The 26,883-nt window shown below is 39.2% G+C and overlaps 1 long non-coding RNA gene across 2 annotated transcripts in view; it reads right to left on the reverse strand.

Moving 5' to 3' along the window:
* The window catches only part of LOC136862066 (uncharacterized), an 82,631-nt gene that overhangs the window by 47,359 nt on the left and 8,389 nt on the right, over positions 1-26,883 (reverse strand). Inside the window, exons 1-2 of one of the 2 annotated variants that reach the window (XR_010859054.2) lie at positions 22,150-22,357; positions 599-742 (exon numbers count right to left, since the gene is read on the reverse strand). This is a non-coding gene — a long non-coding RNA (uncharacterized lncRNA). Of the gene's footprint in view, positions 1-598; positions 743-22,149; positions 22,358-26,883 lie in introns of those variants that run through there. The other variant, XR_010859053.1, reaches the window with a different exon arrangement.

The following is a 26,883-nucleotide window of genomic DNA, read 5'->3' on the forward strand; positions in this document are numbered from 1 at the left end:
GGAGGTATATAATTTACCTCTGAGACTTTGACTTTGAAGGGTAAAGGATATACCGGTAGGTTATGATAGTTGGTTTCAAAATGTAAAGGTTTCAATAGTGTAGATATGGTAGCACTGAAGGTGTACAACTCAACTGCCCGAGTGATTTGAGAAAATTGGAGGAATATAATTTACCTATGAGACTAATAGAATTGACTTTAAAGGGTGAAGGGCATAGGTTACAATAGTTGGTTTAAAAATATAATGGTTTCAATAGTGTAGATATGGTAGCATTGTTATTGTTTTAAAGGGACAATTCTTAGCATGTCATGACACTAATCATAGAAGAGGACAGACATGCAGGTCGCTCATGGGTGTCAACTCGAAATACCTGCAACAGGCCTCTCCGAAGGTCAAATCCACCATTATTCATATTATTGGAAGAGTGGTGAAGAAATCTGATTAGAAGAACTTGCACTGGCTAGAGAAAAGCCAGGACAGGCAGAAAAATTACAGATTTATAAGAATGGAGTATTAAGGAGGTAGTTCATACAGAAAGGCTTGCACAAGACGATAAAATGTATAGCAGACTAAAATGAATATTCTAGTATGTACTTACAAATTAAATACATCACTTATGTGTTTATAGAGGAAATCCTTGGCCACAGTATAACCCACTTCATTGCGAACAACGGCTCCAAACACAGAAAAGCTGTCTTGTCGCCTTATTCCAGTTTCTTCATCAAGTGACCATTCTAGAAATCTGAAACAGAACTAGTATGAAATCATTTAGCAACTGTCACCTAAACTAAATTTTATATAAACTGCAATATACTGAAAAACAGAATAATTTTACTTTTCCTGCTCCTATCCTAGATTAATAAAAGAAAAACGTTTAAATGTCATTTTGTTTCTTAATATTTACATTTATACATTTTAGTGATGGAAAGAATCTCCTTCTGTCACTTTCTCACAGCCTGATGGGATCGCAGGTGCAAAATGTCTCTCACATGTTGATTTGGCCTTTGTTTTAATGGCTGGATGCCTTTCCTGTCACCGGGGTATATTCACTATAGAGCGTTTCTGTGGTGGTTGGTAGTGCAGAATGCTGCTGTGAGTGTATGAAGAGATATATATTGAGACAAATAAAAACACACAGTCCCCAAGTCAGAGAAATTAACCAGAAATGGCTCCAAGCAAGCCAGCAATCTATCTTGAGGACCTGTAAACCAAAAGCCACTACAATTACCATTCATCCAAGGAGCCAAACTTATATCAATATTTTCTTGAATTACAAACACAGAATAATAATACTCATGAAATGTAGAATGGAAGACAAGTTTACTTCTGACAAATAAGGAAGCTGAGGAGTAGTTCTTGTGTGAGGGAATTTGCAAATGGTGTCAAAAATACTGCCTTGCTAGGAATGGAATTTAGATCTAGAATCAAAACCAAAATCGGCTTTGCCAGGAATGTATGTACGTCCAACCTTTGTTTATTTTTTCTACAGGGTCCAATATGAACTGAGATGAATCTTTGTACCAAGAATTTATGACCGGATGCCCTTCCTGACATCAATCTCATCAGATGAGTTAATGAGATAAAATGAATGATTAATGAGATATATATGATAGTAGGAAGGAAGAGGGTAAAACACTGCACTGGTACATAGCCTACTACTGTCAAACAGCACCAAGAGGTCTGCTCTAGGATTAACAACCCCATCCAATAAATTAATTACCATCAACAGTGTCATACACTCTCGCTCCATATGAACACAATATAGTAATTTAAAAATTGTACGCCACTACCACTCCAACCCTACTATTCACAATTCTGATGGTGAAATCTTTTTCGACCAACGGCTAACCATGCTGGTCAGACCATATAGACTTTGAGACCTTAATGATCAGGGCCACCAGGAGGGCTTGTGTTTCTGTAATTAAAATATTTTGTGTGCAACCCTGGCCTCCAGTTTGAAACTGTCATCAAGTGTTCTGTGTTACTAGCGATGAAGGATGTATACTAAAGGCTATGTCAATGAACTCACTGCAGCTCTTTGAAATGTGAATGTATCGGAGAAAGTTCAAGATCCCAAAGGTTGACAATGTCCCAAATGAGAGGTACTCTGTTGAATCAGAAAATTACATAAAGTCTTAATCCTCTTAAAACACAGGATATCAGCCTATTTCTGTCACATTTTCCAAAATGACAAAGCCAGCCTGATATAATACAACTATATTAGATTATAACTGATCATTTTTTCAATCAATCAATCAATCAATCAATCAATCAATCAATCAATCAATCAATCAATCAATCAATCAATCAATCAATCAATCAATCAATCAATCAATCAATCAATCAATCAATCAATCAATCAATCAATCAATCAATCAATCAATCAATCAATCAATCAATCAATCAATCAATCAATCAATCAATCAATCAATCAATCAATCACCACTGATTTGCATTTGGGGCTGTCACCCAAGTGGCAGATTCTTTTGTCTATTCTAAATTATTTCAACGAAGTCAGAAATTTATTAAACATCTCCCTTGAAAAATTATTCCAAACCCCTAATTTCTCTTCCTGTGAACAAATATGTACCCTAATTTATCCTCTTGAATTCCAGCTTTATCTTCATATCATGACCTTTCCTACTTTTAAAAACTCCATTTAGGCTTATTTGTCAACTGATGTCATTTCTTGTTGTCCAAATGCTGACAGCTTGGAACACACCGCTTATAGTCAAATAATAATATTAGATGGAATTTATAATTTAATATCAAATAATAATATTAGATGGAATTTATAATCTAATATTATTATTTGACCATAAGTACATTTCAATACGAACCATAACATGAGATTTGTAATATGTAACACACTGCTTAGTCAAGCAGTTCGTCTTCTTACTCCCACGTCTTCCCAGTCCACAACATTGTTCAGGTTTTTTTCAGTTGCTCACAAACCTGTAATTTATTTGTTACTCTATACATCATACTATCATTTGCAAATACTTTATCTGTGATTTTAGTTCTTTACTCATATCACTTTTATAGGTATAACATAAAGGTCCAATAATGCTGCCTTGTGAAACCCCTGTCTGTATCATTACAGAATCAGATAATGCTTCACCTACTCTAATTATCTGAGTTCTACTTTCTAGAAATTTAACCCCCATTCAGCCACTCTTATGACTAATAGTGATGGGATATTTGATTCATTTTACTGAATCAATTCATTTGATTCCGTTCATGTTACTGATTCGATACAGTGATCCAATTCATGGCACATTAGTGTCGCCGTTCCTATTAAATCTGTGTAGTGTTTACTGATAAGACAGCAGCAACAATATTCAAAGCTTGTTGCTGCCATCTGGTCTTCATTCTATGAACTGCTTTCCTACGTGGCATCCAGCTTTTAGATTCAGATTTCTCTTGGCAGTCACCTCTTCGCATCAAATTTTGATGTTACAAAGCCTTTTCCCTACAGTGACAACTCCATTAAATTAGTATATAGAATCAGATGGAAAAATATCTGTATGCACAATCAATAGTGATCTGCATTTAGAGCTGTCGCCCAGGTGGGAGATTCCCTATCAATTGTTTGTCTAGTCTTTTCTTAAATGATTTCACAGAACATGGAAATTTCATTGTATTCATGGTAAGTACACAACACAAAACAATAAGTTAAAAATGAAATGCAGGAAAAAAGTAGGCACTTGTGCAGTACTATACATGCTTGTTATATTACAGTACAAAACTCACAGAGTTAATAATAATAATAATAATAATAATAATAATAATAATAATAATAATAATAATAATAATAATAATAAGAAGAAGAAGAAGAAGAAGAAGAAGAACTGACATAACTCAAATTTTATACACTAACTTATGGTTTTCCCTGTTCTCTGAAAGACACAACTTTATTATATATACAGAATTAGATGTAAAAATACCTGTGTTTGCAATAAGAAGCCTACATATTGAATATAAATAAAATAAGTTGCTTTACCTCATACTGACACCAACAGCCCTTATGGCGATGATGGGCTTGGAGTGGAAAGGAAGTGGCCGCGGCCTTAATTGAGGTACGTTCTCTAATACATTTTACACGAAATAGTTTTTAACAGCATTCATAAGTTATTTCCAATCAGGTACCTGATCTATTCTTAAGATGAAAAATATGGCTGATGAAGCCTCTTATTGATAGGCGAAACATGTACCATCTAATATTTTAATTTCATGTCAACAATTTTTATAAGGACAATGTCCTAATTTTTAATATTGTATTGTATTGAATAGGTGAATGAATAATAAAACATACAAGTGTTATTTGATACAAATACTTTCAATACAGACCCAAAAATGAATTTTATCACGTTTAATGTCCACTGTGCCGGTAATGAACTGTGTGTGTGTTGTGTCTCACTGACCAGTGAGTGAGCCACTCTGCACTGTCTGCTGCGAGTCAACTGAATCATGTGCCGTGAGCTCGCCGTTCCTGTGAATCGATTCACTCAGACACTTGAATGAATCGATGCACTGCCTCAAATCATACACTCAGTAGCCAACACTATTGACTAGTCCAAAAATATCAAGTTGCCTGTTATCTTTGAAGATGAGCCTTACACCTTTTTCATAGCTTAAAAATCACCAACAGTCTCCCTCTTATGAAATCTATCCTGTCTTTGTGATGAACACTCTAGTACCAGGAAAACATTTTCTCAGCCACACTGTCACTTCTTAGCCATGATTCAACTCCTTTTAAAATATCTGGTAAATATTGTATGTGTTGACAAGGTAGATAAATATGCACCAACAACTGGTAGCAATTAATTCTAAGATTTACTGACTATCTACTTCATCTTACACACTTAACATTGTCACAGATGTATTTTCCATGACTGTTATAAGTAATCTCAAAACATCGCATAGCAAATATTATCAAAATATTATCTGTAACCCAAAGATGCTTAAAAGACACTTGGAAGTGTGCCTACATGATCATTTGAGAATATATTCTGCGTTATTATTGGTTCTGTTTCCTTGTTTTTTGTTTCCCCTTCTGTTCCTTCCCTTCTCAAATGTAGTGGCTGGCTGCCTCATTTTCAGATTATTTGCCAGACAATTCACTTGTCTCATTAGGGGTTCCTTTCGAACCCAAGGCTGCTGAGCTACAAGCATCAGAATGTAAGTTTTGGGTGTATGTAGAATGAAAACTTGGTGCTTATGGCAGTGATTGGGCATATGAATATGGTAAATGCTTGTGATTTCTGTACGTGCTGAGTATGTCAGGCTCATAGCACAGTATGCTCTTTTGCTCTGATTGCCAGTATGACTTTATTATTTTAGCTATATTTTCGGTTGGGCCAAGTATGCCCTTTCTGCTCCATTAATTGCCAGTATGGATTTATGCAGGAAAACAGGAAAAACGTTGAACAGAAAATTATCTGTATGTTGAAGAGTATGTTCAAAGAACTAACTTTGTAATTAGTTTGAAAAGGATGCTCCAATTTGAGAATTTTCCTTGTGAATATTATACTACTGTCTTCTGAACTCAATGGAGTTACAGTTGTTTTATTCATCATCATCATCATCATCATCATCAATGTCCCACTCCAGTCGCCCGGGTGTGGTTTACAAGCCTCGTCCACTCCTTTCTGTCCTTCCACTTTTCCTGCTCCATTACTTCCGCCACATCTAATCCAGCTTCTCTAATGTCTTTCCAGATCTGATCCATCTACCTTCTTCTCGGTCTTCCAACTGGTCTCTTTCCCTTAACTTCTCTTTCCAATTCCCTTCTTGCTACCCATTCCTTTCCCATTCTTTTTACATGTCCGAACCATCTCAGTCTTGCTTTCTGTATCTTCCATACTAACGGTTCTATATTCAGCTCTTCTCTGATTTCAATATTTTGAATTCTATCTCCTCTTGTCTTTTTAACCAATATTCTTAAAAATTTCATTTCTACTGCTTGGGTCTTACAATCTTGTCTCTTATTAGTTATCAACATTTCTAGTCCGTATGTTACAATTGGTATGAAATACTGTTTATATAATATTAATTTCGTTCTCTTGGGTACTTTGTCATCCCATAAAAGCTCTCTGACTTGATAATAAAATGTCGACCGAATATAAAAACCGTGCTAAGTGCCAAAACAATCAAATTCCATTTTATTGCTAAAACGTGGGCTATGTGCCTATGCCTGTGCAGTAAGAACTGGGCTATGTGATATTCAGTCTGCAAGTAGTTCAAACTATAGCCACAAGAATTCGCCTGGGTCTAAGTGCCACCTACCCTGTATCAAAATCCGGGCTATGTGCCAAGCGCCATGTGACTGGTTTTGTAGGGACATCTTGCAGGTTATTGTGTGCTGCTTTTCGGCGTGATTTCAGTGTTTTAAGTGTGTTGTGGTGTTTTAATAATGGGTGCACCTAAAAAATGCCATAAAAGTGGAGAAGGAAGTCCTTCCCAATTTAAGAAGAAGCGGTGGTCAGAGAGGAAAAGTTATGAGGGAAATAACAAACAAAGTTCCTGCAAAAGGCCTAGAAAGCTAATGTTAACCTTATAGACTATCTTTATTCCAAGAATTTGTGAGTAGGCCCAAGATTGTTTTAAGGCTTTAGTTTTTTAGTTATACAATGCAGAGTAACTTAGCAAACAGATTATTTTTGGCAATAATAGTAATGCCTCTAATGCCTTGTTGGTTTACTTTTACTTTTAGGTTGTATGCCAGTGCCGTTATGAATGTAAGACCATTGGTTATGAACAAAAGATCAATATATTTAACCAGTTTTACAGCCCGGCAGACCACGTGAAGCAAAATTCATGTTTAATGGGACTCTTAGGTGTTAGTGATGTTAAACGTAGGCAGCATGGTTCGTTCACAGCTCCAGAAGAAAGTCGTCGGCAGGCAAGTGTTTACTTTTCACTTCCTGATGGCAAAGGGAAACATGCACAGGTCTGTAAAAGAACATTCCTTGAAGTTCACGGTATCACAAAGCGAAGAGTCGAAACCCTAATTGCAGCAAAAAAGCGGGGTGATGTTACCTATATTGAACATAGGGGTAACAAAACTAAAGAAAGGAAATACACTGCTCAAGATGTGAAGCTAATAATTGATCATATTGAAAGTTGACCAAAGGAGGAAAGACACTATACTAGGGCCAGGAGTTCAAATTCGTTTTTAAGTGAAGATTTGAACTATAATAAGTTGCATACAGCTTTTAGAGAACTTCATCATGATACTACAGTTCAGTACCAGTTTTACTTAGAAATGGTGAGAAAATACTTTCCAAACCTAAGATTTTGGAAACTGAAAACAGACACGTGTAATACTTGCGATTTGTTGCACAACAAAATACAAAATGACCAGAGGAACAACGAACTACACTGAACCTCACTGGAAATTCACCACAGGAAAGCAGAATGAGCCAGAGAAATGATGAAATTAGATTACAAGGAATCAGCTGCTCCCATAAGTGATACCTGTACAATTTCAGTCGACTTGCAGCAAGTGTTTTCTTTACCAACACTAACCCACTGCCAAATATATGACTTACGACAATTGTCTTGTTTTAATCTGGGTTTGCACATGGCTGACAACAATCAGGGATTTATGTTTGTTTGGCATGTGGATTTGAGTTGCCAGGGAGGCAATGAAATCGCCAGTTGCATATTCAGAGGCATTAAAAGTAACATAACAAACAAGAAAAAACTAATTGTATGGAGTGACAACTGTGGGCTAAAATAAGAATAAGATGCTACTGTTCTTTGGATATATTTGGTTTCTAACAACTATGCTGATGAGGTTCAACATAAGTATGTTGTCCCAGGCCACTCTTATTTAAGCTGCGACCGCGACTTTGGTCTCGTAGAAAAAAGAAAAAGAGTTGAGAAATGTGAGGTTCTCTTGGATGTTGTCAGACTTCTCTGTACAGCTTGCACAAAAAAACCATTTATAACAACTTTGATGGATGAAGAAGATTTTTATGACTTCAGCGCAGCAGCTAAAAGTTGCTTTAATATGACAACTTTAGAAATTTCTAAGGTTGTTTGGGTCAAAGTTTCCAAGAAAAATCCAGGAATTGTATACACAAAAAAAAACTTTCAGTGATTTTGAACTTTGGGCAAAAACAAACGTGTTTAAAAAAGGGGTAACGAATGAAACTATAAAAAACTTTGAACTGCCATGGTTGGGAATAGCATCAAGATTGAAGCCTGAAAAGAAAGAAGATCTGAGTAAGATGATTCCATACCTAAAGGAAGAAAACAAACCTTTTTACACTGAACTAACACAGTAGTCATGGTTTCAAGAACACTGTTTACATATTAAATCGTTTAATATTTGTATAACAATTATTATAGCCTAAAGAAAAGTAAGATACTGTACACTACATTGTTTTCAAATTAATTGTTTCAACAACAAAGTTTTCAAGAACACTACTTTTTACTTAGGGCCTACTATTATTATGACTTGAGTACATTTTTTTGTTTTATAAATAAAATTCACTTTAAAAAATTTCTCCTTTCTTTATCGAAATGTTATCCATACCTGTTGTTTGCCAACTCTGCTCTTGTAAATTTTGCCTTTCATTATTGTGATACTTTAACGGCACTTAGCCCGGTTTTAAAGGAACAGGGGTTGGCACATACCACATTTCATAAAATGTTCAGACAAAAGAGGTAATTATAAGAATAAATTTCCTTAGGTAACATTAAGTTTTCATGAGTGTTTATAATGTAAGTGCTTCTGACTTTTTTATGCCTTTTAGGAAGAAAAAATAAAAAACTGTGAAAATGACAATGTTTTTTCTGTTTATCTCAGAACTTACATTTTGGCACTTAGCCCGGTTTTTATATTCGGTCGACAAATGTTACATCTTTACTTAGGCTGTTATTAATTTCAGGGTTGATTTCATTATACAAGAACTTTGTTTATCCAGATTAAGTGGGACCAGAACTGATCCGGATTATCGAAAGTCCGGATAAACCAGAAAACTAAAAAAACAAATGCAGTACATGTTGTATAATATATTAACATAAGTTGTATAGTAACTGAAAAAAATATAAGAACACTTTTCTTACATTTACGACTCTGTTTTATGCGCTAAAATAATGTGTAAACTCTTTCTGTTTTACATTTGTATAGCATTTGCACGCAGCATGATCACGAAGACGTTTTACCAACATCAGTTCTGCCGGTATGGTTTCAGTCTGGGATTCTAAATAGACCATCAGTTTGTCCAGCTGCATTGTTGCTTCTTCACAAGTCATTGTTCCTTTTGATGGAGCATCGGTTTCATTTTCGGATTCACCATCACTCTCGTCACTACCTGCCGAGGAATAAGAGGCAATAATTTATTCATCTATCATCATGCTGCAGCATGAATTCCAGTCATTTTTCAACCAGTCATTTACGTTGTTCACATCTACGTCTGAGCATCTGGGAATGTGTGCAAATGTGTCGAGGAACTCAGAAGAGTCCGCGGTTTCCCCATTTTCAGTTCCAAGCAAATGATGGTACCTTTGATAGGTCGCGGCCAACTTACTTCCAATTCCTGTCTTAACTATCCTTGGCGGAAAAGACATTCAAGAAGAATCGACCCCATAACAGAAATACTGTATAAGTAAAAATAAATTTTTATTATTCCCGATCCGGATAAACCGGAGATCCGGATTAATGAGGGCCAGATAAATGAGGTTCTTGTGTACTTCCATTAATAATGCTACCCAAATATGTAAACTGTTCTACATTCACTAACTGTTCTCCATCTATGTTCACTTGGCTTCTCTTTTTCTCTTTTCCACAGTTCATGACTACAGTTTTCTTTTTACTAATTACCATTCCAAACTCCTTCAGATTTTCATTCCAAATGTCCAGTCTCCTTTGTACTTCCTTTTCTCCCTTTCCCCAAATCACAACATCATCTGCAATACCAAAACATTCACTTCTTCACTACTGATACTCTGTTTTACGCTTTTTATGATTTCATCCATCAATATAATAAGCAATAATGGCGACGGTGCACTTCCTTACTTAAGACCTTTTTTTGTATACAGTGTTTCAGAGTCACCACTCCCCACTAGTACACTGCTTCTAATATCATAATACAACATTTTTATCTTGTTAATGATTTTGGTATATTCCTTTTCAGTAGGCATTCCCATGCATGTTTTCTCTTAACTGTATCATAAGCTTTTTCCAAATCCAAAAATACGAATATGATTTCCTTGTTCCTTTCTAGATGTTTTTCCATTATCGTTCACACTGTAAATATCAAGTCTATTGTTGATCTATTCGGTCTAACGCCATATTGTTCTTCCTCTATGTTTCTATTATATCCCTCACTCTTTTGTCTACCCGGTGAGTTGGCCGTGCGGTTAGGAGCACGCAGCTGTGAGCTTGCATCCGGGAGATAGTGGGTTCGAATCGCACTGTCGGCAGCCCTGAAGATGGTTTTCCGTGGTTTCCCATTTTCACACCAGGCAAATGCTGTGGCTGTACCTTAATTAAGGCCACGGCTGCCTCCTTCCAACACCTAGCTTTTTCCTATCCCATCGTCGCCATAAGACCTATCTGTGTCGGTGCGACGTAAAGCCTCTAGCAAAAAAAAAAAGTCTTTTGTCTATGACTTTCTCCATTATTTTTAACCCATGTGATAATTTTCACATTCCTTCTTATTTCCTTTTTTGAACAATGGTACAATGCTTCCTTGCTGCCAATATTCAGGTATCCTTTCATCCTTCCTTATGGCTTTGACGGCTCTGTATAGCCACTGTAGTCCAATGCTTCCTGCTGCCTTAATCATATCAGCATTGAATTCGTCTTTTTCACTTGCTTTACCTTTGATGATTGCTTTCACTGCTCTTTCAAGTTCCAACCATGTTATCGGGTTCTCTTCTTTTTCTCCATCTATTATTTCCATTTTCTTATCTCCTTCTTCCTGTGAGCAGTCATATTCATTATAAAGTTTTTCAAAATACTTCACCCTCACCTTCTGAAGACCCTTTTCGTCATATACTATGGATCCATCTCTCTCTCTAATGCCTTGATTTTTTTCTTGATTTATTCTTTTTGATTTTATTACTCTGTATAATAGTTTCTGATTTCCTCAACTATCTTGCTCAATTTTGTTGGTAAACTCTCCCCAACATTTCTCCTTTTCTTCCTTGATACTCCTCCTTAATTTCAGTTTCAATCTTTTGTATTCCACATGTAACCTTTCTATCTTATTCTCATCCCTCTGATACATTTTTTGCTTTTCCTTATCCTTAAGCTTATGTCGTATTGGTCCACCTTTTTTAATACAGATTGCAATGTTTACATTACAGTTCTAATCTAGGAACTAGTTTCGGCCTTGGCTGGCAATTACCAGCCTTAATGCAAAACTGTACAAACACATCCAATAACTAAAACAAATGTACAAACACACACAAATGACATTAAAAAGTGTTACATCTGGGATGAACTATGTGCACAACATGCAAAATACAACAAAATTAAAATCAGGCTTTAAAGCTTTGGGAAGGCATTCTTTCTGATTACATTAGACATGTTTGTGAAATTAATAACTGGTTCGATAGAAGGCAATTCGGTTTTAGGAAAGGTTATTCCACTGAAGCTCAACTTGTAGGATTCCAGCAAGATATAGCAGATATCTTGGATTCTGGAGGTCAAATGGACTGTATCGCGATTGACATGTCTAAAGCATTTGATAGGGTGGATCATGGGAGACTACTGGCAAAAATGAGTGCAATTGGACTAGACAAAAGAGTGACTGAATGGGTTGCTATATTTCTAGAAAATAGGTCTCAGAGAGTTAGAGTAGGTGAAGCTTTGTCTGACCCTGTAATAGTTGAGAGGGGAGTTCCTCAGGGCAGTGTTATCGGACCTTTATGTTTTCTTATATATATAAATGATATGAGTAAAGGAGTGGAATCGGAGGTAAGGCTTTTTTGTAGATGATGTTATTCTGTATAGAGTAATAAATAAGTTACAAGATTGTGAGCAACTGCAGTGTGACCTCGAAAATGTTGTGAGATGGACAGCAGGCAATGGTATGATGATAAACGGGGTTAAAAGTCAGGTTGTGAGTTTCACAAATAGGAAAAGTCCTCTCAGTTATAATTACTGCGTTGATGGGGTGAAAGTTCCTTTTGGGGATCATTGTAAGTATCTAGGTGTTAATATAAGGAAAGATCTCCATTGGGGAAATCACATAAATGGGATTGTAAATAAAGGGTACAGATCTCTGCACATGGTTATGAGGGTTTTTAGGGGTTGTAGTAAGGATGTAAAGGAGAGGGCATATAAGTCTCTGGTAAGACCCCAACTAGAGTATGGTTCCAGTGTATGGGACCCTCACCAGGATTACCTGATTCAAGAACTGGAAAAAATCCAAAGAAAAGCAGCTCGATTTGTTCTGGGTGATTTCCGACAAAAGAGTAGCGTTACAGAAATGTTGCAAAGTTCGGGTTGGGAGGAATTGAGAGAAAGAAGAAGAGCTGCTCGACTAAGTGATATGTTGATATAGATGTTGATTCCCATAGGGAATCTGAAATATTTGTCCTGAATGAGTAAATTTATAATACCAATATAAATGGTCCGTTATTGGACATTATAAATTTTCCAGCTAACTCATTCTTGGTTGCCAGCGTTTCGCCCTCGTGTGCTAGGGTGGGCTCATCAGTTGGTACCTAGCACACCTACCAATACGCTGGCTAGTGCATACCGTGGAGGCCACTGCGTAGGCTAACTGGAGCCACCGGCAGTGCCAATGCACTAAGAGACTTTGTCTCATCACTAAAAATTGATGCCTGCTTGGCCATCAGATGATATAGATGTTGATTCCCATAGGGAATCTGAAATATTTGTCCTGAATGAGTAAATTTATAATACCAATATAAATGGTCCGTTATTGGACATTATAAATTTTCCAGCTAACTCATTCTTGGTTGCCAGCGTTTCGCCCTCGTGTGCTAGGGTGGGCTCATCAGTTGGTACCTAGCACACCTACCAATACGCTGGCTAGTGCATACCGTGGAGGCCACTGCGTAGGCTAACTGGAGCCACCGGCAGTGCCAATGCACTAAAAGACTTTGTCTCATCACTAAAAATTGATGCCAGCTTGGCCTAGCACACGAGGGCGAAACGCTGGCAACCAAAAATGAGTTAGCTGGAAAATTTATAATGTCCAATAACGGACCATTTATATTGGTATTATAAATTTACTCATTCAGGACAAATATTTCAGATTCCCTATGGGAATCAACATCTATATCATCTGATGGCCAAGCAGGCATCAATTTTTAGTGATGAGACAAAGTCTCTTAGTGCATTGGCACTGCCGGTGGCTCCAGTTAGCCTACGCAGTGGCCTCCACGGTATGCACTAGCCAGCGTATTGGTAGGTGTGCTAGGTACCAACTGATGAGCCCACCCTAGCACACGAGGGCGAAACGCTGGCAACCAAGAATGAGTTAGCTGGAAAATTTATAATGTCCAATAACGGACCATTTATATTGGTATTATAAATTTACTCATTCAGGACAAATATTTCAGATTCCCTATGGGAATCAACATCTATATCATCTGATGGCCAAGCAGGCATCAATTTTTAGTGATGAGACAAAGTCTCTTAGTGCATTGGCACTGCCGGTGGCTCCAGTTAGCCTACGCAGTGGCCTCCACGGTATGCACTAGCCAGCGTATTGGTAGGTGTGCTAGGTACCAACTGATGAGCCCACCCTAGCACACGAGGGCGAAACGCTGGCAACCAAGAATGAGTTAGCTGGAAAATTTATAATGTCCAATAACGGACCATTTATATTGGTATTATAAATTTACTCATTCAGGACAAATATTTCAGATTCCCTATGGGAATCAACATCTATATCATCTGATGGCCAAGCAGGCATCAATTTTTAGTGATGAGACAAAGTCTCTTAGTGCATTGGCACTGCCGGTGGCTCCAGTTAGCCTACGCAGTGGCCTCCACGGTATGCACTAGCCAGCGTATTGGCTGGTGTGCTAGGTACCAACTGATGAGCCCACCCTAGCACACGAGGGCGAAACGCTGGCAACCAAGAATGAGTTAGCTGGAAAATTTATAATGTCCAATAACGGACCATTTATATTGGTATTATAAATTTACTCATTCAGGACAAATATTTCAGATTCCCTATGGGAATCAACATCTATATCATCTGATGGCCAAGCAGGCATCAATTTTTAGTGATGAGACAAAGTCTCTTAGTGCATTGGCACTGCCGGTGGCTCCAGTTAGCCTACGCAGTGGCCTCCACGGTATGCACTAGCCAGCGTATTGGTAGGTGTGCTAGGTACCAACTGATGAGCCCACCCTAGCACACGAGGGCGAAACGCTGGCAACCAAGAATGAGTTAGCTGGAAAATTTATAATGTCCAATAACGGACCATTTATATAAGTGATATGTTCCGAGCTGTCAGCGGAGAGTAGGTGTGGAATGACATCAGTAGATGAATAAGTTTGTCTGGCGTTTATAAAAGTAGGAAAGATCACAATATGAAGATAAAGTTGGAATTCAAGAGGACAAATTGGGGCAAATATTCATTTATAGGAAAGGGAGTTAGGGATTGGAATAACTTACCAAGGGAGACATTCAATAAATTTCCAATTTCTTTGAAATCATTTAGGAAAAGACTAGGGAAACAACAGATAGGGAATCTGCCACCTGGGCGACTGCCCTAAATGCAGATTAGTATTGATTGATTGATTGATTGATTGAAATTCTTAGATGCATTGCATCATGTTAAAATGTTCCATTAGCCACACTGTTCCCAGTTTCATTAGCTAGCCCATCTGATTCCCAAGATGTCAAGATGGTTTGGCAGATCTCAGAACAGATATTCCCTACAGACATGTTCACAAGTCTGCCTAGCAGTGTTACTGTCTATTTTGCAGTCTGGTCTACTAATTTGTTTCTTTCTATTGTCATACGGCTAACAAGCCATGCAAAAATATTGCCAGCATCACACAACTGGGCTAGTCTGTCATATATACCCCATCCTACACATGACCTAACTTTTTTAAAACCTTCAATTATTATGTTTAATATATTTTAATTACCTTTTATTCAATGATAAGTATGACTATACCATGTAAATATGTATTGCACATTTGTGTAACCTCAAATACATATTGTTAATATATTTAAATTATCTTTCATTAAATGTTAAGTACGACCATATTCTGTAAATATGTATTGTACATTTGTATAACCTCAAAATCTGTGTAGTCGAAAACTGTAGAAAACTCTGTAATACTTGTATATTGGGTACAATCCACTATCATTCTGTTACATATGTAGATTTCTGGAAACTTACAGTAACGATTTATTTTCCATATACATGTAGAAATATTAAGGATGTTGAAGATATGTCCATATGTGTTTATAAACGGTAATCGAACATTCGAGTTTGATCTACTCCAATTGAGAGGCCAGTCAATTGATTGTCCCTTGTGTAGTCCATTTAGAGTGTTGCAACTTGGTTGCAAGAACATTTTCAAAAGTCAATGTTTCTAGACTGTCAAACAGTATATATATTGAACTGACAGGTCGTCAGGAGGATGAGCTTGGCAGTCACAGCGAGAGGACGTACGTGCTTCCCCCTGAGTCACTCTCCTCGCCAGGCAATATGTACTTTCCAAGTACTAGCCAGGCAACTGTACTTTATAGTGCATCTTCCGAAAGAGCGTTTTTCACTGTTTGTACTTTTAAGTACGCCGTACGAGCATAGTCAGAAAGCACTTCTCAGTGCTAGCTCTTTTTCAGGTTTTTATTTCAAGAGGACCATGATGATGGCAGTGGAGTAGGAGATGGAGAGGGGAGCCTACAGGGGCAGGGGTGACCCCCCTAATGGCTTTGTGTTCCAAGAGAGCTGCGCAACCCCGGTGAACCAGGCTCTCCTCGTGTACTATAGGCCGGGTCAAGACACAGTCGCTGAGCGAGACATGGTCCTGCACATGATGCGCCACCCCTATACCAAGGAAACAGGATCTCCCATACAGCACGTCAAGAGCTTCCTCCCTGGAGGCTTAATCATCAGGGACCACAGGCAGGAGCGCCTGGACAATATCGCGAGGGAGATCTCTCAGATATACCAGGTCATCCGGCTATCAGGGAGAGACGACGCATTACGGATGTTTGATGCCCTTCCATGGAAGCTGTCTACCAGAGAAGCCGCTGCCCAGATGGCCAGGAAGGACAGATGGACGAGGAATAAGGTGGTTAACACTGACCTAGCCCTGCCATCCACGCCAGAGACCAGCAACGCCACCACGGAGGTGGAGCACACCACCCCCTGGTGCTGCGACTGTGCAACCAGGCCGAGCAGCTCAGCACTGCAATGGGACACAGACCAAGGCCTACCAGGAGGGCCTACCACCAGGGCAAAATCCAGGAAGGTGTTCCAGATGGCAGACGGCAGTAGAGACGGACACTCCCTGGCGTTCAGAGGCTGCTACAAAGGTCCAGCCTGCCAGCGAATCTGTCATGTTGCAGATATTGATGTGTGCCCCACAGAACAGGGAACGCAATCAGGTGTCAGCAATGACCGATGCTGCCACCACCAGCCAGGAGGAGGGAGAAACTGGCGTTGCAGCGAGGCCACCTGCAAGCCCAGCGTCGCCAGGCCGGGAGGAGGGCCACCAGCCTCCTCCCCAGCCGAGAGGAGACTGCCCCAGCCAGGAAGCAGGTGCCACCCCTGCACCAGGAAGAAGGTGCCGTCCTCACACCAGGAAGAAGAAGATGGAGAAGAAGAAGAAGAAGAAGAATACATCACCGGCCCACCAGGAGACGGCCACCCAGCCGCAGCTCAGGACTGCTCCCAGGACAGCACTCGACCAAGCAGCCAATCAGAAGAGGATCTCAGCGAAAAACGTCAATCAGGTGAGACCAAAACATCCACCTCGGCAGCTCTTGCAGTGTTTCCACTGCCTGAGGTGGGACTACGATCAGGATTGGTGTGAGCTCTTAGTGAGGTGCAACCGTTGGTGGCGTGATCACCACTACACGGCATGCGCAGCACTAAAAGAGGCGCCGGTATGGACCAACTGTGTGAGGGGCCACCCAGCCTCTCATCGCAATTGCCCTGTTTACCGGGCCATGGCATGGGCAGAGAGGAAGGAAGCTCGGCGTCATGACCCACCTCCATCCAAGAGGCCCCTGCCCAGGCAGGCTTGGCCTCATTCTCTGGGATCAGAGACTGGGTACGAAGGACCCCAAGGGGGCAGCGCTGTGCGGCGGGCCCTACTGGCTGTTGACGCTTCACTCAGCAACTGGCAAGGGCCGCGCTAGTCATGGCAGTGCCCAGACAGAATGATCCATTGATAACTGGACTGGCGAGGATATGGATCATGGCTGGCATATGATACCTTTACTCTACTAACACAACCATCTGGATCTATCCAGAAACCATTAATATTTAGAAATTTCATGATCCGTATTGAAGTGGGATTACAATATTTAAAAATTAAGAGTGTTCCTCCTATTCAATACAAAGATATTTATTAATGTGAAAGAATCACATATCGTTCAAATGAGGTACTAGTTTCGGCACCAGATATGTGCCATCATCAGCCACAAAGTCAAATCGGGCAAATACAATAAAACCCTAAAACAACTTTATACACACTATAACATCTGCATGGGTGAATATGAAATATAACTTTAAAACAACTTTAAAAACACACTATAACATTTGCACAGATGAATATAAAATAAAATATGGTAGATGAAATTGCATTCCATTTTAAAATCCGTTAAAATAATGACTCCATTGTTGTACACCCATGGCGGTTTGTCCAGCTTATATATAACTTTAGTTTTCTAAAACATAAAACATAAAAGCATAATTTAACAGTTTTAGAAAACTAAAGTTGTATATAAGCTGGACAAACCGCCATGGGTGTACAACAACGGAGTCATTATTTTAACGGATTTTAAAATGGAATGCAATTTCATCTACCATATTTTATTTTATATTCATCTGTGCAAATGTTATAGTGTGTTTTTAAAGTTGTTTTAAAGTTATATTTCATATTCACCCATGCAGATGTTATAGTGTGTATAAAGTTGTTTTAGGGTTTTATTGTGTTTGCCCGATTTGACTTTGTGGCTGATGATGGCACATATCTGGTGCCGAAACTAGTACCTCATTTGAACGATATGTGATTCTTTCACATTAATAAATATCTTTGTATTGAATAGGAGGAACACTCTTAATTTTTAAAATATTGTTATCCAGAAACCACATCCTTGCATGTGCTGTCACAATTTGTCAGGTTTTACATGTAGGCTCTTTTTCCGCCTATGTGGTTTTCCCCTGACCCTTAATACCATGCCTCAATTCCACCTTACCAACACACACTGCATAGGCTATTTAGAGCCATCGGTAGTGCACTATGAGGGATTTTGTCTCATTACCAAAAATTGATGCCTGCCTGGCTATCAGATGATATAGATGTTCATTCCCATCGGGAACCTGAAATATTTGTCCCAAGTTAGTAAATTTATAATACCAATATAAATGGTCCATTAGTGGATATTATAAATTTTCCAGCTAACTCATTCCTGGTTGCCAGCATTTTGCCCCAGTGTACTAAGTCGGGCTCATCAGTTGGTAAATAGCACACCCACCAAGATGCATGGCCAGTGCGTACCGTGCTCGGCCGGGTGGCCCTTCATCTTTAATTGCAGCTTTCGCTGAACCCAAGAAAGCACATAGGCTGACTCTGCACTGGTAGTTGGCCTCCCCATCTACGATCTTTTCCTTCCTACCACAATGATCACCACCACCACCACCACCACCACCACCACTACCACCACCACCATCACCACCACCACCACCACCACCACCACCACTACAACCACAACCTCCAGTCACGTCCATCTTTCTGCTTCTCTCACCACGACTATGTCTTCTCATCCTTCCCCGATCATGTCCTCCTTTTTATTTATGTCACTGGACCGTCCCCCTCATCTGCAACGTCAGCCACTTCAAGACGCACCAGCTACACCACAAGTTCAGATCACCGACGCACCACTACCATCACTGCCAGCGCCATCTCAGTCTCCTCCAGAAATGTATAGCTGTGTCATCCGAGGTGTCAACCCTGGCATCTCTGTATCAACCATACTACGAGAACTCCACGCTGCACGCATTCTGGCACACAGAGCCTTTCGAATCAAGAATTCTACTGGACCTACATTCTCGGTCCGGCTACAACTACCTACGGAAGCAGACGTCCACCATCTTCTTCTCAACACAGTCTACATTTTCAGCCATTGCCATAAAGTTGAACCCTCCCGCTCCCCTCCTCGCACATCTCCAAGACACATACGACGTCGCAACCGGCCAGCCCCTCCTCCTCAGTCTAGCTATACTGTTTGCCCACCACCTCCATTCATTAGTTCCTTCTTCCCCTTAACTCTGCAAGCTGCCCTCCTCCGGTTCTTCACCACTTCATTAAACCAGATAGCCGCCACACTCCTTTCCAATAAGCTACACCCCGGCACGCTTGTATAACCTTATTCCTTTCCCTCGCAACTTACCATAGCCAAGAGGCCTCATCTTTTCTACTCCTTTATAATATCTTCACATTGCTTACCTATATCCTAAATCTACAAGTGTCACACTGCTCTTTTCACTGCTCTTGGCCCGAGAGATCGCATAACGATCTAGGGGGCCCGCCCTACCCTTCCGGCAGGGAATGAAAGCTTGAAAAGAAAAGCCTCCATGGTACGCACTAGCCATGCATCTTTGTGGGTGTGCTATTTACCAACTGATGAGCCAGACTTAGCACACTGGGGTGAAATACTGGCAACTAGGAATGAGTTAGCTGGAAAATTTATAATGTCCAATAACCGACCATTTATACTGGTATTATAAATTTACTCATTCGGGACAAATATTTCAGGTTCCCTATGGGAATCAAGATCTATATCATCTGATGGCCAGACAGGCATCAATTTTTGGTAATGAGAAGAAGTCTCTCATAGTGCATTGGCACTGCCAGTGGGCCTCCACGGTATGCACTAGCCATTCGTCTTGGTGGGTGTGCTATTTACCAACTGATGAGCCCAACTTAGCACACTGGGGCAAAATGCTGGCAACCAGGAATGAGTTAGCTGAAAAATTTATAATGTCCAATAACAGACCATTTATATTGGTAACACAAACCTTGCCTGGTAACGCATCTGATGTGCAAACAGGCAAGTACTTCTTTCCCACTCTTCCCTGCTATCTCTTTTCTCCTTAGGAATAATAGCAAATTGGAGGCAATGTAGATTAGTGTTGATTGCCACATGGCATGAGCTGGCTTCGCCATCCCTCTCTCCCCCAGCAAACACCGACAATCAGTCAGTATTGGACTCGGAGAGTCAGTCAGAGTTGGGCTGCATGGTGGAGTCAGTGTTGGACTCCGTGGTGAAGTCAGTCAGTGGGGCAGTGCAGTAAGAGAATGTAGAGTGTGGGTTAGAGGGAGTTGATATCTGTGTCTGTCAGAATAGACTTGAGTGAGAGGGTAGTCAGTCTTGCCTTGTAATGTCAAAGTGAATAACCAGTGTATAGACTTGTTGATATCTGTACTTGACAGAATCAATAGTAAATTGCTTCAGTGTGTTTCCCTTAATAGTGTAGTGTTGTGTATAACCCTGTGTTGTTAAGGTATAGACATAATGGCAATAAAGTGGTTTTATGCAAGGAAGTGACCATATCATGTGTGATATTTATTTACACCAAAATAAAATCATATTGGGAATGATAAAATTGGTGACCATGCAGGACTCTTGGAATATATTTGACTTGAAAATAAGGAATGACCAGAGGACTGTTTCCTTGATTCAGACCCAGTACGAAAAACTCGATGAAAAAATTGAGATCCATTTTCAAGAAATAAAGAACCAAATCAGTTCTTTGGACAACAAAGTGCACTCTCTCGGAACCAAGGTGATCACCGAGAACGCGCAGGACGACAACAAACCGGATGGGAAGTGGTCCGAAGTGATGCTCGCGGTTGTGAAGTCTGGAGTTCAAGGCCCAGCAGAGGAACCGAGTGCCCTACATAAAAGTACGGCGGCCACGGAGACATGAGGTAAGCCTACAAGCAGTGAGGGTGGCTCCGGCGTTGTGAAGATGGCAACTCCACGGGACAACAGGATCACTTCCTGGGTAAAATGCTGGGCCCAGTTTGAGACCGGATCAATGTCAGAAGAGGGAGCCGAATACTCGATTGCCAGACTAAGTGGGCAGGAGGTGGAAGTATGATGGAGCCCCCAGCCATGTTCGACCTGCGAGGACACTGTAGGGGAATTCAACGGGCGCAGCAGCGTCCACCAACCGAGAGCCAACTACGAAGTCCAGCTGCAGGAGAGGACTCAGCACGCCAATAAAACGTTGTGGGTATTCAACGCCGAGACTGAACGACCAGGTGATGCAACTGTAGACAACCGAGAGCCAACTACCGAGTCCAGCTGCAGGAGAGGACTTGGCGTGCCGATAGAACACCGAGACTGAATGACCAGGTGACGCGACTGTGGATGGGCTGTACCAGTATGACACAAAGCGCGAGGTGGCGGATAGCTACAGTAAGCTCCATGGTGCCGAAATCCACCCAGGGAAGATGTTTGGCATGAAACAGAACTACGAGGAGGCTCAGACAATATGCCAGGAGACGGAGGCAGCTAGTGGGACCCCCTCTATGAGACGGAGAACCAATGGGTGTTTTTAAGGAATGGACATGGCGGCAATAAAGTGGTTTTATGTAAGGAAGTGAATGTATCTCTTGCGATATTTATTTACACCAAAATAAAATCATATTGAGAATGATAAAATTGGTGACCGTGCAGGACTCTTGGAATCTATTTGACTTGAAAATAAGGAATGACCAGGAGACTGTGGCAATGTTTAAACAGTTAAACAGTCATGATATTGCTTCACCAGCAGGTGTTGAAAGAAACAGGAATCTAGACTGTAACTAGCTTAAGGATGTGTGAATGAAACAAAATAATTCAGTGGGCTTGCTGCTGTCAGGTATAAAAAAAGATTAACAATTTATGAATTACTTCAATCATATCTGTTTTTTCTCCAATACGAAGTTGGTATTCTTCTACCTACCTCCATAGCCATGTTTTCTAAGGTAAGTTTCACTAGAGGGCTAAAAATCCAGAGTTAAGAAGTTTATTCCAGGCTGTAGTAATGTTTAGTTATTCTTCATACCCACTAACACACAGATGCTAAGATAAGAACTCATATTTAGTGTTAGGGGAAACTTTTCCATTCTTGATCTTTCTTCTTAACCATTTCATATTTTGTAGCAGCTGTTTTTTCCTTTCTGCTTCTATCATCATTCACTTCCCAGATTATGACTACCACCACCACCACCACCACAACAACTACTGTAAAAACCAAGAATGTAATACTGGTAAGTTGTGTGAAATAGGCTATCAAGTTAAAAGAATAGTTCTTTCCATCAAAATTTTTTATAAGATCTATTAGAGAAATTAAATGGACTTACAAGTTAAACGAAATAACAAAGAAGGAACAGTTACTTTCTGAGGCAGGAACAACACACACCTATACATAATTACCTAATATACTTTTGTCTACTAAACTTCATAAAGACATAAATGTACACCATATATATTTATTTCTACTACAGTATTTTAAAAGCAAAGCATTAAGAGAAGATGAGGGAAGAGAGTTTGCCGGTTTGCAGGACAAATGTTTATAATATCTAGGTTCATGTGGAATGTGATTTACTCAGGGAGTAAACTTTAAGTGAGCTACCATATCATCAATCACTCACCACTGATCTGCACTTGGGGTTGTCACCCAGGTGGCAGATTCCCTATCAACTGTTCACATAATCTTTTCTTAAACGATTTCAAAGAAGTTGGAAACTTATCAAACATCTCTCTTAGTACTTAGTAAATTATTCCACTCCCTAATTCTTCCTATAAATTAATATTTTCCCCAATTTGTCCTGATAAATTCCATTTTTATCTTCATGTATGATCTTTCCTACTCAAGTCTCCATTCAAGCTTATTTGTCTACTAATGTAATACCATGACATTTCTCCACTGACTGCTCAGAACATACTACTCAGTCCAACAGCTTGTCTACTTACTCCAAAGTTTTTCCAGCTTTTTTTTTTTCAACATTTCTGTAATGCTATTCTGTTGTCTGAAATCACCCAAAGCTAATCATGCTTCTTTCCATTGGATCTTTTCCAGTTTTTGAAAAATAATCCTAGTGAGGTTCCTATACACTAGAACCCTACTCTAATTAGGGTTTTACCAGTGACTTACATTTATCTTCCCCTTTTCATTCTTACTGCAACTCCTAAATACCCTCATAACCATATAAAGAGATCTGTAATCTTTATTTACAACCTCATTAATGTGATTACAGTATCTTCATATATTAACACCTAGGTACTTAGTAATCCCCATCAGATACATTCACTACATCAACACAGTAATTAAAACTGAGAGGACTTTTCCTCTTGGTGAAAATCCACCTCACAACTTTGTCGAAGTCTTTTTACTACATCATTATCAGACAGGATAGATGTTTGTGTTTCTGCTGAGTGGAATAAGACAAATAGCTGGAAACTTAACATTTCACAAAAAAATCTTCTGCATTGTTTGAAGTCAATAATGATGGTTCTAGTAATGTCAAAAAGTTTGAAATACGCATCACTTATTCGATTGAGGGAATAGTACTTTCATTTCTCACCAGACAGCACTCTAGGTTCCACTGTTTATTTTATTTTAATGGCATAAAATGATCACGCCTAGTACTTCAGACCATGCCAGATAATGATGCTTATATTATGAGAGAGTTAGGTAGACGACAAGGAAGGATGCATCCAGTGCAGCCACGGTGTCCACCAGAGAGATGGAACATGAATGATGCAGCCTTAACAGGACAGCGTCATACCAAAAACTTAAGTGAGGGGTGACATCTTATTTCAGACTGCTGTCAAGACACATCACCTCTGGCATTATTCAGCCATCCACAAATTTCAAAATGAACAGAATGATATAGAAACAGCCATTTCACAGTTCTCTCGGCCAAGTTATAGGAGAAAAGCCAGAAAACAAATTGTTGAGGATGCAAGAAAAGAATTAGATTAATTACTATGAAATCAGAATTTCTGATTATTTAACAAATAAATGCTGTACTTTTACTCTGTAATTCTGTACATTTAAAATAATCTGTTCCTGAATAAATAACAAGAGATAATAATTTCTTAGGGTTCCTGTTATTTATTATTTGTGGGGAAGGAAAACTCTGTAAATGGAATATGCAGACTGATAAACATTACAATTAGAAGAAACTACACTGGGCATGATGTTTTGGAAAAACTGTTTTGGGAAGTCTTCCTATGGGTAAAATAAATTGGGAAAGGTATCTGGGAATCATATTTTCTTGTATTTTGTACATTTTACACTGGTCTTATGTTTGTAAAATATAAATAAAAGCATGTGCTGATTTCTATTTAATGAAGATCATCATCATCTAAGAGCTGATACTGTGACTAATATTCATATTTGTAACAAATTTCTAGCAACAGTATCAGAATCTAGTACGCTCTTAAGAGAATTACAATTCTTATGTGCTATGGTAAGTTATAGGAAACTTATGGTATACCATGAAGGGAAGGAGGTTGTGGAAAACTGATTTAGCATGTTCTCATATGACTGAATATAGTTTAGCCTGTTTGAACTCTTTGAAAATTGGTAATCTTTGTAAAGCATTTCTGTTTTAGATGTGTGTAGTATACCATGCCTCAGTAAGGTACTGCATTATATCCATCACTCCAAGCAAACACTAGAATGGCCAAGGTATCAGTTTGAATGTTCTATTATTTCTTTAAATTGTCTACTATTTACCGAGTTTTACATCACAGATAACTTATGCTTATATAAATATTAAATACCTGTATCCATATTTTCATAAGTTCGGAAGTACTGCAATATCTAGAATAGCCAAAGGTACATTATTTTGACTCCTCTATATATACACTATATGAGAAATTTCAAATAGCATCTAATACTTATAAGTCTAAACAGCTGTGTGATAATACAACTGTAAGAGCATATATCCTTTTTTCATCATTCTATCGTCCACCTCTGTAGCTTAATGGTTAGCACTATTAGCTACTGTCCTTGGGGGCCTGGGTTCGATTCCCGGTACTGCCAGAAATTTAAGAATGGCAGAACGGGAGATATGTGGTTAAAATGGCATTTGGATCTCACCTCCACTGGGGGTGTACATGAAAAGAGCTGCACCACCTCGGGATGAGGACAGGAATTTACTTTGTCTGGCTCCATGGCTAAATGGTTAGTGGTCCAAGGGGTCCTGGGTTCGATTCCCAGATGGGTATGGAATTTTAACCTTCATTGGTTAATTCCGATGGTTCAGGAGCTGTGTGTGCGTTCGTGTGAGTGTGTGTTTGCCGTCTTCAGTGGAGGTCACATGCCATTATTATTATTATCATTCTATCTGTAAGTCAGCAACATGACATTCATTGCAATAGTTTGGAGCTCTTTAGGAATATTGTAGCTATGTTAACAATAATTGTACATATGTAATGTAATGGCCTGAAGATATTTTAGCAAGTTTGAAACTTTATTCAAATCTCTTCTCATGCACTCTGAATACTTTTCATAATTCTTTAGGTTGAATTTTGATGAAGGTGGTGTTTGTCACTTTAAGTGCGAAAACTATGAGATTATTAGTCTCTATGCATATTTCTGTAGATGAAGGTGAATCAAATCATATACTCATGATTCATAAATATGAAAAATTCAACTTTTGCACATGCAGTTGAAGTAATTCCATTGATACAGTTGCCTCTTCAGTATTCTTCTAACATTACAATCAGTCACTACTGATCTGCAGTTAGGGCAGTCGCCCAGGTGGCAGATTCCCTATCTGTTGTTTTCATAGCCTTTTCTTAAATGATCGCAAAGAAATTGGAAAATTATTGAACATTTCCTTTGGTAAGTTATTCCAATCCCTAACTCCCCTTCCTATAAACGAATATTTGCCCCAATTTGTCCTTTTGAATTCCAACTTAATCTTCATATTGTGATCTTTCCTACTTTTAAAGACACCATTCAAACTTATTCATCTACTGATGTCCTCCCACGCCATCTCTCTACTGACAGCTTGGAACATACCACTTAATTATGTATTTTATTGTATTGATTAGGTGGTCAATTTAATAAATAACTTACTGTTATTATTCTAATCAAATATCATCATTACAGATCAAAAATGATATTTATTACATGTAATGACATACCACTAAATTGAGCAGCTCGTCTCCTTTCTTCCAAAAATCTTCCCAGTCCAAACTTTGCAACATTTTTGTAACGCTACACTTTTGTCGGAAATTTGAGCTGCTTTTCTTTGGATTTTTCCAGTTCTTGAATCAAGTAATCCTGATGAGGGTCCTATACACTGGAACCATGCTCTAGTTGGTGTCTTACCAGAGACTTATATGCCCTCTCCTTTACATCCTTACTACAACCCCTAAATACCCTCATAACCATGTGCAGAGATCTGTACCCTTTATTAACAATAATATTTACCTATGTGATTACCCCAATGAAGGTCTTTTCTTATATTAACACCTAGATACTTACAATGATCCCCAAAAGGAACTTTCACCCCATCAACACAGTAATGAAAACTGAGAGGACTTTTCCTATTTGTGAAACTCACAACCTGACTTTTAACCCCGTTTATCCATTGCCTGTCGTCCATCTCACAACACTATCGAGGTCACCCTGCAGCCTCTCACAATCTTGTAACTTATTTATTACTCTGTACAG

Source organism: Anabrus simplex, chromosome 1 (assembly GCF_040414725.1).
Source record: "Anabrus simplex isolate iqAnaSimp1 chromosome 1, ASM4041472v1, whole genome shotgun sequence".
Taxonomy (NCBI): Eukaryota; Metazoa; Arthropoda; class Insecta; order Orthoptera; family Tettigoniidae; genus Anabrus; species Anabrus simplex.